Here is a 16618-nt window from a genome sequence, read left to right as displayed (position 1 = left end):
GCCCTGCTGAGGAGGTCTCCCAGGTGTGGGAGAAACAAAGAAGTGGCAGCTAAGAATGTCAAACTCTGCCTGGGCCTTCTCCTAGAGCTGTTCAGGTTCTTGATTTGGGCTGGGCTGGGGCGGGGGGGGGGGGGGTGGGGGGGAAGCCCCTTTCTCTCTGCCCCTCCCCAACTCAGGCTGTGTCTCTGTCTCTCTCAAAATCAAATAAACGTTAATTTTTTTTTTTTTTTAAAGGGGTGCCTGGGTGAATCAGTTGGTTAAGCGTCCGACTTCAGCTCAGGTCAGGATCTCCCAGTTTGTGGGTTCGAGCCTCGCATTGGGCTCTGGGCTGACAGCTCAGAGCCTGGAGCCTGCTTCAGATTCTGGGTCTCCCTTTCTCTCCACCCCTCCCCAACTCATGCTGTGTGTGTCTCTCTCTCTTTCTCTCTCAAAAATAAATAAACGTTAAGAAAAAAAAATTTTTGGGGGGGAAAAAAAAAAGCACCTAGAAGGAGGTTTCAATTCCTTCAGCTAACAGTTCATTCAATCAACATTATATCATTTATTATTAAGAACAAAAACTACTTTTACAACTACAATCCACGGTTGCCTGATAGGTGCTTAGCACTAGTACTAGGCATTCTATATACTTTAATCAATGTAATCCTCAAAATGAGTTAGATACTGTTCTTCCACTCCAGAGATGAAGAATCTAAAGATCACAGGTTAAGGAATTTCTTCAAGGCCACATACCTAATGAGTGGCTATTAGGATTCAAACTCAGGGCATTTAAAACTCCAAAGCTCACGTCCTTGCCTTCACACTTTACCTAACATTGGGAATACCAGAAAGATTAGATAAAACATTGTCGTCCATATAGTTCCCTAGCCAGCTGTGAGGCACAAAGAAACTATTTCTTCAAACCCTGAATCATCACCTGCCATAAATAATGCTAGCTGATTAACATTAAGGTGAGGTGGTGAAACTGCAGAACCAGAAGGAATTTTCAGAGGAGGTAATTCTTGAACTGAACTTAGGAGGATAAAGAGTAAGTAGTGAGCCAAGAGAATGGCAGAAACAGTCTTTCGAGCGAGAGGACTCAGAGGCCTGAACAAGCCTATCTGGTTCCAGGAATGGCAAAGAGCTGGGTGAGGGCATCCAGCAGGACCTCAATAAACATGCATTAAATGAGTATGAAAATGACAGACACGAAAGACTGGGGTCTGTGAGGATGTGTGGAGGTAACGCAGGTGGTGAGGTAACAGGAAGCAGTGATCAGATCAGACAGGGGCTTCCAGGCCACAATAAGAAGTTCTGATCTTGCATGGAACACACTCAAGACCCACCAAAGGCTTTAAGCACAGGGAGACTGACTGGAACAATTTGATTTTAGAAACCACGACAGCAGGAATGAGGATCAACTGGGGTGGTTTGAGGTTAGAAGGCGGCTCTGACCAAAGGTTTCAGAAGTCACCTAGCCAACAAACCAGGAGGACCTCAGGGCAGGGCAGGAATATCTAGAGGAATCTGATAAGAGAATTGACAGGGCGTGACACTGTGATTTATAAGAAATATATACAAATGTACAGACTTGTTGAATCTCAATGTTGTACACTTGAAACTAATGTAACATTGTGTTATATATTTGATCTTTATTCACAGCTCCTGGCTCACAGCTCCCAAAACCCTTAAAATGTCCTGAGAGACAGACAGGGACAAGGGGAGCATCTTTTGTTATATTTGGTCTCTTGCCCTCAGTTCCCAAAAATGTTCAGAGCCATAAAGATGAAATGTGTGTTTCACTATTTATAATAAACCTATTCACCACAACTGGGTTTATATTAATGAAGGTGACTTTTGCAAAGCACCTAAGAATGGACACTGGTTATCATGGGAACCAACCATGAACAGAAGATTTGAACTTTCAGTCCCACCTGGATTTCCTGGGAAGAGGGGCTACAGGTTGAATTAATCACCAATGACCAACGAGTTAATCAATTGTGCCCATGTAATGAAGTCTCTATAAAAAACAAAAAAGAAGGGGGTTCAGAAAGCTTCCAAACTGGGAAACTAGAACACTTCCATTTGCCACTGTGCCAAGCCCCAAGTTCCACAAAGACAGAAGCCCCTTGTTAAGACCTCGCCTATGTATCTCTTCATCTGGCTGTTGATTTGTATCCTTTAATATCTTTTGTAATAACAAAATAAAAAATCTAGTGAGTAAACAGGTTTTCCTAAGTTCTGTGAGCTCTTACAGCAGATTAATCGAACCCAAGGAGATAGTCCTGGGAACCTTTGATTTATAGCCAGTTGGTCAGAAGTACAGGTAAGGACCTGGACTTGCAGCTGGCCTCCTGAGTTGGAGGGGGTTACTGGAATCACCAATTTGTAGACAGCCAGTCATCTGAAGTAGAGGGAGGTCTTGGGGGATTGAGCCCCTTACCTGTGGAATCTGATTCTATCTCCAAGTAGACAGTGTCAGAATGCATTTGAGTTCTTGAACACACTGGTGTCCAAGAATTGCTTGTTGGTGTGGCAAAGCCTACACACGCACACGCACACACACACACACACACACACACACACACACGTTGGAACTGGGTCCAGGAAGCCTTTCATGGGGGTAGAACTGAAGACTTAACAATAAGATGCCAAAGGTAAGGAAGGCCCAGCTATCTCACTTAGGTGAGTCATAATGCTATAAACAGGAGGATGACCACTTTGGGGACACGGCATACCACGGGGAAGGTGATAAAGCTTAGTTGTGAACACGGAGAATGTACATCACACACCTACGTGGGGCAGGGATGCAGGGTATGAGGGTAGGAGAAGGGGCAGAATGGCAGACAAGCAATGACAGAGCAGCTGCCACGGAAGTCAGGCAGTAGCCAAAGAAAGGAAGAAGACAGCTGTAAGAGTGACAATAGCAGCAATGGGAGAGCCAGGCCAAGAGACATCTGACAGGAGCAGGAGGCAGGAGTAGGTGGGTGTGGGTGAGTAGAAAACTGATACATGCCATTAAGAGAGGGTGGGGTGGGAACAGCACACTGAATACTTGCCATGGAGCTAAAACAGCTTGAAAAACGGCCAAGGGCTTGTGAAGCAGTCCTAGAACACCAGAAATCAACTTGCGTTACTACAGGTCTTCTCTCGAGAAAGGCAATGTGGTAGAGAGGTCCAAAATAAAAGGAAGAGGAGCCCCCTGCCCCCACTAAAACTAGTAAAAGTCTGAGGCCCTGAAGAGATGCTCACTTCCATACATGAAATGCAGGACCACCAAAGCTATAAAACAGATGGTTAAATTCTACTGCCTTTAAGTTATACCTAAGGCAAGGTTCAGTTTGGGGCCTGGAGAGAAATAAGCCTGGAGGCAAGGAGGTCAATCAGATTACTTCCACAAACAAACAAACAGTTTGGTATACATTTATATTGCAGTTAAGACAAAGAACAATATGGGAAAATATCTGCTGTTTAAATACACTGGAATAAATTACTGGATATATGAAACCAAAGTATAGTATAGGTTACATGTGTAAAATAAAAAATAAAAACAAACCAGGGGCAACTTTGAAAAAGAATAAAATGGGAGAAATCCATTTACCCAGTGTTAAGGCTCAGTATACAGCTACCATAACTAAGACAGTGTGAGATTAGCAAAGGGATAAATGTATAGACCTGTGAAATAAAACAGAACTAGAAACAAATCCACACAAATATACTCAAATAATTTTTTGACAAGGGTGCAAAAGTGGAAGGAGGACAACCTTTTCAACAAATGGTTCTAGGAAAACTGGATACTGTCTCCACATGCAAAAGAGTGAAGTTGGCTCCCTACCTTACACCATATACAAAAATTAACTCAAAATGGATCAAAGACCTAAACATAAAGGTTAACACCGTAAAACTCTTAGAAGAAAACATACGGGGAAACGCTTCAAGGCACTGGATTTGGCAATGATTTTTTAAATATGATGCTAGAATCTGTACAGTTCAACAAAATGAAAAAATAGGTAAGTTGGACTTCATCAAAATTAAAAATGTCTGTGTATCAACGGTCACTACTAACAGAATAAAAAGGAAACCAACAGATGGGAGAAAATGTGTGGAAATCACCTGATAAGGGATTGAAATCAGAATATATAAAGAATTCCTACAACTCAAAAACCGAAAAAGTCAACCTGATTTAAAAATGGGCAGGGGTTCCTGGGTGGCTCAGTAGGTTGAGCGTCCAACTCCTGATCTTGGCTCAGGTCATCATCTCGCTGTGTGATCAAACCCCCACGTTAGGCTCTGCGCTGACAGCACCGCCTGCTTGGGATTCTCCCTCTCTTTCTCTCTCTGCCCCTACTCTACCCTGCTGGGGTGTGTGTGTGTGTGTGTGTGTGTGTGTGTGTGTGCGTGCGCTCTCTCAAAATAAATAAATAAATGTAAAAAAAAAACTTCAAAAAAAATGAGCAAAGGACTTGAACAGACACTTCTCCAGGGAAGACAGACAAATGGCCAATAAGCATATGAAAAGATGCTCAAATCACTAATCATTAAGGAAATGCAAATCAAAACTGAGACACCACTTAATACCCATTAGAATGGCTATTAAAAGAAAGAATTAGAGGGAGGAAGGGAGAGAGAGAGGAAGGAAGGAAGGAAGGAAGATAGGAAGGAAGGAAGGAAGGAAGGAAGGAAGGAAGGAAGGAAGGAAGATAGGAAGGAAGGGGAAAATGACAGGGATGTGGAGAAATTCAGACCGTGTGCACTGTCAGTGGGAATGTAAAATCGTGCAGTCACTGCAGAAAACAGTAAGGTGATTACTCAAAAAATTAACCATAGAATTACCATATGACAGACCAATTCCACTTCTGAGTATACAGCCAAAAGAACTGAAAGCAGGGACTCACACAGGTATTTGTACACCAATGTTTACGGCAGCATTGTTCACAATAGCCAAAAGGTAGAAGCAACCTAACCACCAAGGGAAGAACGGATAAACAAGATGTGGTATATACATACACTGGAGTATTATTCAGCTTTAAAAAGTAAGTTCTAATACATGCTACCACATGGATGACCCTTGAAGACATCATACTAAATGAAACAAACCAGTTGCAAAAGGACAAATATTGTATGATTTCATTTACATTAAGAACACAGAGTAGTCAAATTCATAGAGACAGAAGGTAGAATAGTGGTGACCAGGGGTTGTGGGGTGGTGGGGGGAGGATGTGAAGAGTTGTTCAACAGGTATAGAGTTTCAGTTTTGCAGGATGAAAAGTTTTAGGGATGGACAGTGATCATAGCTATCCAATAATGAAGAAACTTAATGCCATACTGTAGACTTAAAAATGGTTAAAATGGTAAATTTTTTTATATAGACAGCAGTCAGAAAACAAGGATCCCAAAAAAATAATGGGAAAAAAATCTGAACATTTTCACCAAAGAAGATATATGTGAGGCAAACAAGCACATGAAAGATGCTACAAATCATTAATCATTATGGAAATGCAGAGTAAAACACAAAATGCCACACTCAAGTGGCTAAAATTAAAAGATTTTTAACACCCAGTATGGTCAAGGATATGGAGAAGTCACAACTTTCACATGTTGCTCACGGGAATGTAAAATAATATAACCCCTTTGACAAAATCATTTGTCAGTTTCTTAAAAAAGTTAAACATAAACCTACCATACAATCCAGCCATTCCACTCTTGGGTATTTATCCAAGAGGAATGTATGTCCATACAAAAGCTTGTTGTACATTAATGTTCACAGAAGCTTTATTTGTAATAGCTGACTGGAAACAACCCAAAATTCCATCAGTGGATCAAGGGATAAATAAATTTTGTTATACCCATATAATAGAATACTCAGCAATAAAAACGAATGTTTTTATTCATTCACAACACGAATGAATCTCAAAATAATTACGCTAAGAAACAAGACAAAAGAGAGCATTACTTGTTTTAAAACATAGGTTTTATTATTATTCAGTTATGAGACCAAAAAATCAGATGACTGCCACTGAAAAGACAGCTTGCTATTCACAATTCCCAAGAGGAGGTGGCATGCCATGCCACACAGGGGCCACATGGGGAAGCACTAGGTTGGTTAGAAGGCAGGGGGAGTGAGGGGCAAATACCAGTAAGAAAACTTTATATTGTGGTTTCAGCAGGAAAACACGGGCAGAGGCAAGGCAAACAGGTTTGGGATTAGCTAATCTGAATAATAACAGTGGGCTCTGGGGTTTAAAGGCTATCCCTAATTGCCTAGCTCCTGGTTGGGGGTGAAATCAGGCAGACAGTGACCCAGAGTGTGAAAGCCCTAAAAAGGAGGTGGTTGGGGTGTGGGCTCTGGATTGGTTGGTTTGCATATGAAAGGCACACCAGCAGGTGAGTTGTTTATCATCTCTAGAAATTGCTTAACCCTGAGAGGGGCAGTCTTTCCAGGGTGAGTAAGGCCCCAGGGGTCAAAGCATCAGAAACACATAGTACAATAATGCATGATTTCACTTATATAAAACCCTAGCAAATACAAAGTAATTTATAGCAACAGAAAATAGATCAGTACTTGCTTGGGGACAAAGGTATAGGCACCAGCACGAGGGAAGGATTATAAAGGTACACAAGAAAAACTGGGGGAATGACGGATATGTTCATATTCTCTTGACTGTCGTGATAGTTTCACCACATACACATGTCAAAACTTAATAAACTTTATACTTTAAATGTGTATACAGTTTTATTTTATATCAATTATAAAGTTGTTTAAAATTATAGGGACCATCTGGGGTGCCTGGGTGGCTCAGTTGGTTGGGTGACCAACTTCGGCTCAGGTCATGATCTCGCAGTTTGTGAGCTCGAGCCCCGCGTCGGGCTCTGTGCTGATTGCTCAGAGCCTGGAGCCTGCTTCGGATTCTACCTCTCTCTACCCCTCCCCTGCTCACGCTCTGTGTGTCTCTGTCTCTCAATAATAAATAAACGTTAAAAAAATTTTTTTAATATTAGGGACAATCAATGACAAATGTAATAACACAAAATATATACAATAAAAATTAAACAAGGCTCAAGGATAGTTCCTTGACAAATCAACAAAAGATAAAAAGAGAAGGCACAAATATAAGTAGAAATAACTACAAATATAGCAGATGAAAACTGAGACTATTATCAACAACTATTACCAACAACAACAAATAATTTTGAAAACGTAAAACAGACAAATCTCTAGAAAGAAAGAACTTAAAAATCAACTCAGAAAGAAATTAAAAAAATGGAATATTCTTATATTAAAGAATTTGAACCAAAAGTTAAAAATTTTCTCACAAAGAAAACACTAGGCCAAGATGATAGATGAGAAAAAAATAGGGAATAATCCCCAACTCATTCCAAGAGGTGAGTGAAAATTGGCACTAAAATTAAACAAAAACATTACAAGAAAAGAAATCATAGTCCCTCTTCCACTCAATAATCAATACAGGTCAAAAATCTTAAACAAGGTATTAATGAAGTCATTCTGGTATTTAAAAAAGATAAACCACAATCAATCTGTGTTTATCAAAGGTATACAAATATGTTTTGATATAAAATCTATACATATAATTCACCCATATTAAAGAAGAAAGATCATAAAATCATTTCCATTTACACAGAAAAAATACTGGATAAAAACACATGAATTCATGATTTAAAAAAATCCTTCTGAATTAGGAATAGAGGGCTCCCTTAACCCGATAAAACAGTTCCTATTTTAAAACAGTAACACTATCTAGTTACTCTTTTCAATAGGGAAACACTGAAAGCATTCCCTTAAAAATTTTTTTTAATGTTATTTATTTTTGAGAGACAGAGAACGAGCAGGGGAGGGGAAGAGAGAAGGAGACTCAGAATCTGAAACAGGCTACAGGCTCTGAGCTGTCAGCACAGAGCCCGACGTGGGGCTCACACCCATGCACCGTGAGATCATGACCTGAGCTGAAGTCGGATGCTCAACCAACTAAGCCACCCAGGTGCCCCTAAAATCAGGAATAAGACAAGATGACCCATTATCACTTCTATTCAATAATTTATAAGAGGTCCTAGCCTTGGCAATAAGAAAAAGAAATCAGAATAAAAATTAGATAGGATAGGATTATTTGCAGGAAATGCAATCACTTACATAAAAAATCCACAACAACCTACAGGCAAATCATAAGAAATAATGGCGGGATAGGGTATCAAGGTAACTAGATAGAGGATTTTTATATCCAAGCAAAAATGGCCACTGATTTGCACTCAAGAAAGGGTTTGTTAGGTTAAGAGAAGACTAATCAAATGCATATGCTGATGAGGACTCGGAAGACAAAAGAGAAAGAACAGGAAAAGTGAAGGAGCTTCAGTTTGACATCTTTGAGATTTCTTGTGATGTAGAAAAGTCAAAGGCTAAAAAAGAGGGGGAGACAGTGGAATAAACTTTCAAGAAGTGATAAGACTACTGGGGTGCCTGGGTAGCTCAGTCGGTTAAACATCTGACTTGGTTTCGGCTCAGGTCGTTATCTCACAGTTCATGAGTTTGAGCCCCTCACTGGGCTCCACACTCCTTGGGATTCTCTCTGCCTCTCTCTGTCCCTCCCCGACTCACTCTGTCTCTCTCTCAGAATAAATACAAAAGAGAAAGAGAAAGAGAAAGAGAAAAAGAGAAAGAGAAAGAGAAAGAGAGAAAGAAAAAAGAGCAAAGACTAATAGTGCTGCTACAGAAAATGGCAAGAAATCAAAGAAAAGGACCCAGCTGACATGAGACTTATTTTTCAAGACTTCTTTTCTGGGGACACCTGGGTGGCTCAGTCGGTGAAGTGCCCAACTCTTGATTGTGGCTCAACCATGATCTCACAGTTTCATGAGTTCGAGCCCCGCGTGGGCTAAGTGCTGACAGCATGGAGCCTGCTTGAGATTCTCTCTCTTTCTCTGCCCCTCCCCCACTCACATTCTCTCTGTCTCGCTCCAAATAAATAAATTTAAAAAAAAAAGAATCCTTTTCCGGAAAACTTCTCTAAGCAGTGATGGTTTGGAAAACACGGTATTAAGGTTTGCTGGCTGAATGTAACAGAACTATAAGGAACAGGGTTGAGTAATGGCAAGAGAATAGCTGAACTGCTGAACCAGAGTCTACCTTTGATAGGAAACGATGGTAGACATTAAAGATGATTCGAAAAAATAAAGGACTTAAGTGACTAAAATCAAAAGATGTCAGAGTATCTTATAGTGGCAACAACAGAGCAGGCACCTGGAAGGCCCCAAGAGACTAATTTCACCAGAATCATTTGGAATCTATTATAACAGATAGGCCTTTGTCCTTGAAAAATCAATAAACATCATTAACTCTCTACAGTTATAGTTGCCTTGAGATACGGATCTTAATACCAGTACCATGCAAACCCTTTACTACCTTCAGATTATGCCACAAGCAGCTTGCTAAATGCCCCTCCATAATTGTGTATTTACTTTCTTCTTCTATTCCTGCGGACAAAACTTACACTTGCAGCGCTGCTTCTCTTCTTTCAAAAAAATGATGGGTATGTAGGTTATTTGAAGCATTCATCAGCCTCCTATCCAACTGCTTAGACGGAAATTATCTAGAGGCACATTTTATTTAAAAATCATTTTAATACAGACATTTAAATTTTGGCCTATGAATTTGGCAAAAATTAGGCTGCCAAGTCAGTATATTAGTTCCTGGCAGACGCTGACTTCCATGCTATGGCACTAGCCAATACTGAAATCTCTTATCTGGAAGGAGGACTGTTCATATACTCGGTGTCTGCAAGAGTCCCTACTGAGCTGCACACAGGGCAGTGTGTACTCTACGAAAGAGTCCATGAGGCAGGCATTGGGGGGGGGAGGGTAGTTTAATTCTTTCACAAAGCCTGTGGAGAGTCTGGGAGTGATGAAAGCCTAGAAAACTAATGAAAGGCCCTTTTATAACCGGGGTGAATGTGGTGCACAAAAGCAAAGTCAGATGACCTACTTAAAGCTTTGCATTTACTGATGAGAATTAATTCTCATTCCACATTAGTCTCTTTCTAGAAAAAGAAAACCTTACATAATGGTTGGAAAGTTAAGATACAGGGAGTATAGGTCTACTAAGTTCCAATCTTTCCCTCTCAAATATCAGCTCAAGACCCAGAGTCTGTGGCCAGAAATAAAATATACTTCATAAGGCTCTGAGAGGTATGCTTTTGTTTACCTCAGTGTAACAACGTGTTCTCTGACTGCTGGGCTTTGAGGAAATTTAAGTTCTATAATCCACTGATCAGATCAGAAGTTTGGGCTAATAATATTATGAAAGGAAATAGTTTCTTAATCTCTTCTTGGACCTTATACAAAGCAAATGGATGGTAAACCTGTCTTGGGAGGTAAGAACAGCCTACGTTCCTTCAAAGCAGAGAACCAATCATTGACTCATTTGTTCAACTAAGTTCTTGTCTTGTGCCAGGCAAGGATGCAGAGAGAGAACCTCCTGCCCTTGAGGAGCTCACATCTCAAGTGTTTTCTTACCTACCTTTCTTGTGTTACCCAAAACATTTCAGGTTAGTCGGTAGAACTCCTATCGTACATGAGGGTAGATAAATACGGTCTTTCTTCATCTAGACTCATTTGCTCTCTTTTCCTTAAATGGAGGAATAAGGGATACCTGGGTAGCTCAGTCGGTTAAGTATCCGACTTCAGCTCAGGTTATGATCTTGAGGTCTGTGAGTTCGAGCCCCGTGTTGGGCTCTGTGCTGACAGCTCAGAGCCTGAAGTCTGCTTTGGATTCTGTGTCTCCCTCTCTTTCTCTGCCCCTCCCCCCACTCATGCTCTGTCTCTCAAAAATGAATAAATGTTTAAATAAATAAATAAATAAATAAAGGAATAAGATGGAAAATTTTTATCTCGTTTTTCTATGATTTCCCATTAAAAAAAAATTTCTCATCTGTTCTAATTTTGTTAAATCAACAGGCATTTACAGAAAGCTTACTATATGTGCCAAACTGTGTAAACACTTATGAGGAATATGAAGAAACCTAGTACGGTCTCTCTCCTCATGTACTTCTTTCATTACTTCCCATCCCACTACCATGTGAAGTCCTCACCTTCCTCCCACAAGCCCCCCCTTTTGCTTTGAATGAAGAATCAGGTAACTAGTATAGGACCACACAGCTAGATCTAGAGGCTAGACTGATCAATTCTTAATTCACTAATCTTCTGAAGGAAACTAGGAGAAGAATGGTGAGGGATGAGGGACAACTCTAAATCTCAATTCTCCCTCCACCACTCCCCCTGCCATTACCCCCACTTCTTTCTGGTGTCATTCAGTCTTTATATTGACAAATGCTTCTGCCTGGAAGCTTCTGGTTCCAGTTCTCTCAACATCAGCCAGGTCTCAGCTTAAATGAAACATGCTGAAATTAAGTTATGGTAGGACCATTCTCTATACCCTCCCCACTCTAAATATTCACTACCATAGCAACCTTTTCGTTGTTTTCACAGAACTTGACTGTATATACATCCATCTGTCATTTAATCAAGATTCTGTGCTCAAATGTAGATCAAAGACCATGTGTGCTCTGCTCACAGAACCTACCCAACACTTGGCAAAGTGTCCCACACGTAAAAGGTATCTCAGGCAGTGGACTAAAGTAGGACTAAAGTCCTATTTAAAAGAATCTCAACCCCTGAAACTGTATTAAAATGATTTAAGAACTTTAGGCAAGGTGAGAAACAAATCTAAATCCTGTCTAGAAAAGGATATCATCCTAAGTCTCAAAATACTTTTACAATTTAAAAAATACAGTGTCTGGTCCATGAGGAAATAACACGATAATCAGTAGAAAACAGATGAGAACAGTACCACAGCATTAAGGATTTCAGCTAAGAATCAACGCTATTAAAAAAAAAAAAAAAAAAGGTCAAATAGAAATTCTCAAACTGAGAAAATACAATAGCTGACATAAAGTCTCAACAGATGGATTTAAGAACTGCTGAAGAGAACTGGTGAAATGGAAGGAAGTATCTATGATAAAGGAGAGGGAGGCAAGGGGATAAAAAATACAAAAGGGAAGGTAAGAAAATACAATGAGATGATCTAATCTACAAGTAATTTGAGTCCCAGATAAAAGGAAGAAGAGAAATAAGACAGAAGAAATACTTGAAGGGACAAAGGCTGAAAATTCTCCAAAACTTACAAAAGACATCAAGTCTCATATTCAAGAAATCCTAAGAACCCCAAGCCAATAAAAGAAATGGAAATCTGTGTCTTTACATACCACAGGATTATTTCTGAAAACGAAGAATTAAAAAAAAATTTTTTAAGCAGTCAGAAAAAAAGACAATGTGGTAGATTGTGAAGATGGCTACAAAAATTCCTACTGATTCTGCACACACATCTTTTATAATGAGAATCTGGCACTCCTATCAAAAGGTGGAGCTTATTTCCCCATCCCTTGAATTTGAGCTGGCCTTGTGACTTGTTTGAACCACCAAAATGCAGCAGAAGTGATGGTATAACTTTCAAGCTGACACCTCAAGAGACCCTGCGCTTCCATTTTGCTCTCTGGAAACACTGCTGCCGGAACATGAAGCAGCCCTGGCTGACCTTTTTACATAGAGCGGGCCAGCAGACAGCCAACACTAACTGCCAAACATGTGCCTGAGACAATCTCAGCCCCCAGACTAACCAGGAGCTGGCTACAGCTGCACAAATGACTCTAGTCAAGACCACACAGGAACCAAAGAGCTAACCCAGCACAGTTTGCTGATTCAAAGAAGAGTAAGCTAATTAGATGGACGCTGTTTTCAGCTACTAAGTTTTAAGGTCTTCTGCAATAGAAAATAGGCAACAATAGAAAATAGATACAGAAATATTTTATTCAGGGAATAATATCAGATTAAATAGCTGATCATAGTACTCCAGCATTGTTAACTTTACATCACAGTATTTAGGCTACAGGTTATCAAGAAGAAAAGTAAACATCATCCAAGGGCCTTACATCTTCTCCTGGGGAAAAGGTTAGTGAGTTTTTGGTTATAGGAAGGATAGTTATCTCATGTTAGGTGGAAGCAAGACCTTGTTACTGTCTTTATTCAGAGATTAAATATGGTTTCAGGAGATACATATGTGTGACAAGTTGACATGGGATAGACCTGTGATGATTAATTTTATGTGTCAACTTGGCTAGGCCACATGTTACTCAAATATTAGTTTGATGTTTCTGTGAAGGTATATTTATGAGATATACATTTAAACCAATGGACCTTGCTCTTTCCACCATCTTGGAACCTGTGGAGGCCTCCGGGGAACAGGACTCCCTAAAACAACAAATACGTCCAAGGCCAACTTTGCTGGGTATAAGCAGGGTCTTCAGAACCAGAGGGAGCACACAGCTCTTCTTAAAATTGAAGGTGATTGTGCTCGAGATGAAACTGAATTGTATTTAGGCACGAGATGTTGGGGTTGGCACCCTGCTTCTCTTAGCACTCTAGGGAGGTCAGGGAGCCGTGCAGGCACCCAACCCTGGCAGCTAAGAAGCAGTGACCGGGATGCAAGTTTCGGTGACTTGTGGGATGGTCTTGACCCTGTTTTCGTGTGTTTGTGTGTACAAAGCAAAGAACAACACAGTGACTCCTGGTGGCAAACCAAACAACACCAGAGTAATGTGGGGGAAAAGTAACTCAAACTCATGGAAACAGTGGCATGATTTGGGCCAAATTCCGAAGCAACCTTCCTGCTAAAGCTATGGGCCACAGAATCTGTGTGATGCTATAACCCTGAAGGATTTAAACTTACTGAAAAGTAAATAAATATAGGTGTAGATTTGTTCTCTTGTATTTTGTTAAAAAAACTAAACTAAACTAGTGGACTCTGAGTAATGCAGACTGGCCTTCATAATATGGGCAGGCTATATCTAATCAGTTGAAGGCGTGAACAGGAGACTGTTCCTCCTCCAAGCCAGAGAAAATTCTCTAACAGACTGGTCTTTGAACTGCAACTTTTTCGAGGCTCCGGCCTGCTGGTGCTTTACTTCAGAAATTTAACCATGATCTATTATTAAGAAACATTGGGGCACATGGGTGGTTCAGTCAGTTAAGAGTCCAACCCTTGATTTGAGCTGAGGTCGTGATCTCACAGTTAATGAGATGAAGCCCCATGTCGGACACTGCACTGATGGTGCGGAACCTGCTTGGGATTCTCTCTCTCCCTCTCTTTCTACCCCTCCTCTGTTCCCTTTCTCTCTCTCTCAAAAGTAAACATTTTAAAAAAGAGAAACATGTGTTAATAAAAATCCTCATTAAAATAATGCAAAATATGGGGCGCCTGGGTGGCGCAGTCGGTTAAGCGTCCGACTTCAGCCAGGTCACGATCTCGCGGTCCGTGAGTTCGAGCCCCGTGTCAGGCTCTGGGCTGATGGCTCGGAGCCTGGAGCCTGTTTCCGATTCTGTGTCTCCCTCTCTCTCTGCCCCTCCCCCGTTCATGCTCTGTCTCTCTCTGTCCCAAAAATAAATAAAAAACGTTGAAAAAAAAAAATTTAAAAAAAAATAAATAAATAAATAAAATAATGCAAAATACTAAAAAGGCACATGATTACCCTGACCGATGCTAAAACAGCTGCTGGTAAAACTCCTGATTAAAAAAAAAGAAAAAACGCATTTGTTAGAAAAAAAATTTATTGATGGGGTGCCTGGGTGGCTCAGTCAGTTGAGCACCCAACTCTTGATTTCAGCTCAGGTTATGATCTCACGATTATGAGACTAAGCTCCCGCACTGGGCTCTGTGCTAGGCATGGAGCCTGCTTGAGATTCTCTTTCTCCTGCTCTCCCTCTGCCCCTCCCCCACTCATTCTCCCTCTCTCTCTCAAAAGAAAAAAAAAAAAAAAACACAAAAACAAAAAACCCCAAAAAACCAAAAAAATTTATTGAGCATTTACTATGTGTCAGGCCCTGTTCCTGGCACTAGCAATGACACATTAACAAGCAAAACCTAACTAAATCCCTACCTTCATGAAACTTACAGTCTAAGAACAAAAAAATGACATTCAACAAATCACCTCATGGACAAATGTGACTAGTATTAGGAGAAGAATTATAGGACTCCAAGAGCCTATAAAAAGAAAACCTGACCTAGTAAGAAAGCTCAGTCAAGGCCTCCCTGATGCACTGATTCCTTGAACTGGAATGTGAAGAATGAACAGGAGTTAAACAGGAAAGGAGGACAGGAGACTCAATTCTAGCTAGTAGTCTCAGCAATGGTGGGAGCAGGGCCTGAAAGAGGCCACTGTATCTGGAGCATGAAGAGCATGGTACCAGAGAAGGTTGGGAGATGTATGTGGAGCAGGACCATGTAAGGATGATTTTTCTTTTTTTTTCTTTTTTTTTTTTTTTAATTTTTTTTTTAACATTTATTTATTTTTGAGACAGAGAGAGAGCATGAACGGGGGAGGGGCAGAGAGAGAGGGAGACACAGAATCGGAAGCAGGCTCCAGGCTCCGGGCCATCAGCCCAGAGCCTGACGCGGGGCTCGAACTCACGGACTGCAAGATCGTGACCTGAGCTGAAGTCAGACGCTCAACCGACTGAGCCACCCAGGCGCCCCCCTTTTTTTTTTTTAATTTTTTTTTTTTTAACATTTATTTATTTTTGAGACAGAGAGAGACAGAAGGGATGATTTTTCTTTGTCCTGCAAGCATTCAGAAGCCTCTGGAGAGTACAAGCACTAGAGAATGAACACTCTGGCTAGGGACAGAGGACAGAGGACAGGATCTAAGTAGCCCAGTTAGAAGGTTAGGCTATCGGCAGAGATGTAAAAGCATTCCAAGTAGGCACTATAGGACTTGACAGTGGTGGATCTGCTCTTGAGGTGAGGGAGAGAGAGCTGTCGAGTGCTACTCCTCTTAGGTTTCTACTTTACCTAGCAGGTGGCACTCAAAGAGTCAGGGAAGAGAGGAAAAGAACCATATTTGTGAGGGGAAGTTCTCAGGAATCTCAAAATCAGAAACAAAATAACCTTTCATCTGGAAAGATTATCTTAGCCTAATGGTCAATAACATACTGAAAAGCAGGATGCGCTGAAATATGAAAATACGAAAAGCATGTTGGCTATCACCACTTTGATTTCCTGATCTTCCAAGGGCTGGCATATGGTCTCTGTAGCAACTACTCAACTCTGTTGCTGTCCCATGAAAGCAGCCATGGACAATATGGAATATGACTGTGTTCCAGTAAAACTTTATATATGATACTGAAATCTGAATGTAATATAACTTGTATTTGATATAGTTTGCATATATTATTCTTCTTTTGAGGTTTTTCCCAACCATTCAAAAATGTAAAACCATTTTGAGCTCGTATGTCATACACAAAAAAGACAGTAGGCTGAATATGGGAGGCAGGCCCTAGTTTGACTTTTGTTCTAGAAGTTCTAGCTAAGGGGATGAGAAAACAAAATGAGATGTAATCTTTAGGGAAAATCCTCCCAAAATTTAATTGTAGGTGAAAGACTATGTACTTAGAAAAAAAAAAAAAAAAAAGATAAAAGATTGTGTTCTTAGAAAAAAACTAATGTTCCTTAACTAAAGCTCGTATTTTAAAACTGAAATGGGGTTTTCTAGGTCTTCTAGAGTATGCGTATTCTACCCTATTT

At 40.5% G+C, this 16618-nt stretch overlaps 1 protein-coding gene across 3 annotated transcripts in view; it reads right to left on the bottom strand.

Moving 5' to 3' along the window:
• PTPRA (protein tyrosine phosphatase receptor type A) overlaps positions 1–16618 on the bottom strand; it is a 159053-nt gene that overhangs the window by 88057 nt on the left and 54378 nt on the right. The window contains exon 1 of one of the 3 annotated variants that reach the window (XM_042931461.1): positions 1914–1988. The exons of the other annotated variants lie outside the window; for them this stretch is intronic. The gene's annotated coding sequence lies outside the window, so the exon portion shown is untranslated. Of the gene's footprint in view, positions 1–1913; positions 1989–16618 lie in introns of those variants that run through there. 3 annotated transcript variants of the gene reach the window in all.

This window comes from Panthera leo, chromosome A3, assembly GCF_018350215.1.
Source record: "Panthera leo isolate Ple1 chromosome A3, P.leo_Ple1_pat1.1, whole genome shotgun sequence".
Taxonomy (NCBI): Eukaryota; Metazoa; Chordata; class Mammalia; order Carnivora; family Felidae; genus Panthera; species Panthera leo.
This window is presented reverse-complemented; position numbering and strand designations above follow the sequence as displayed.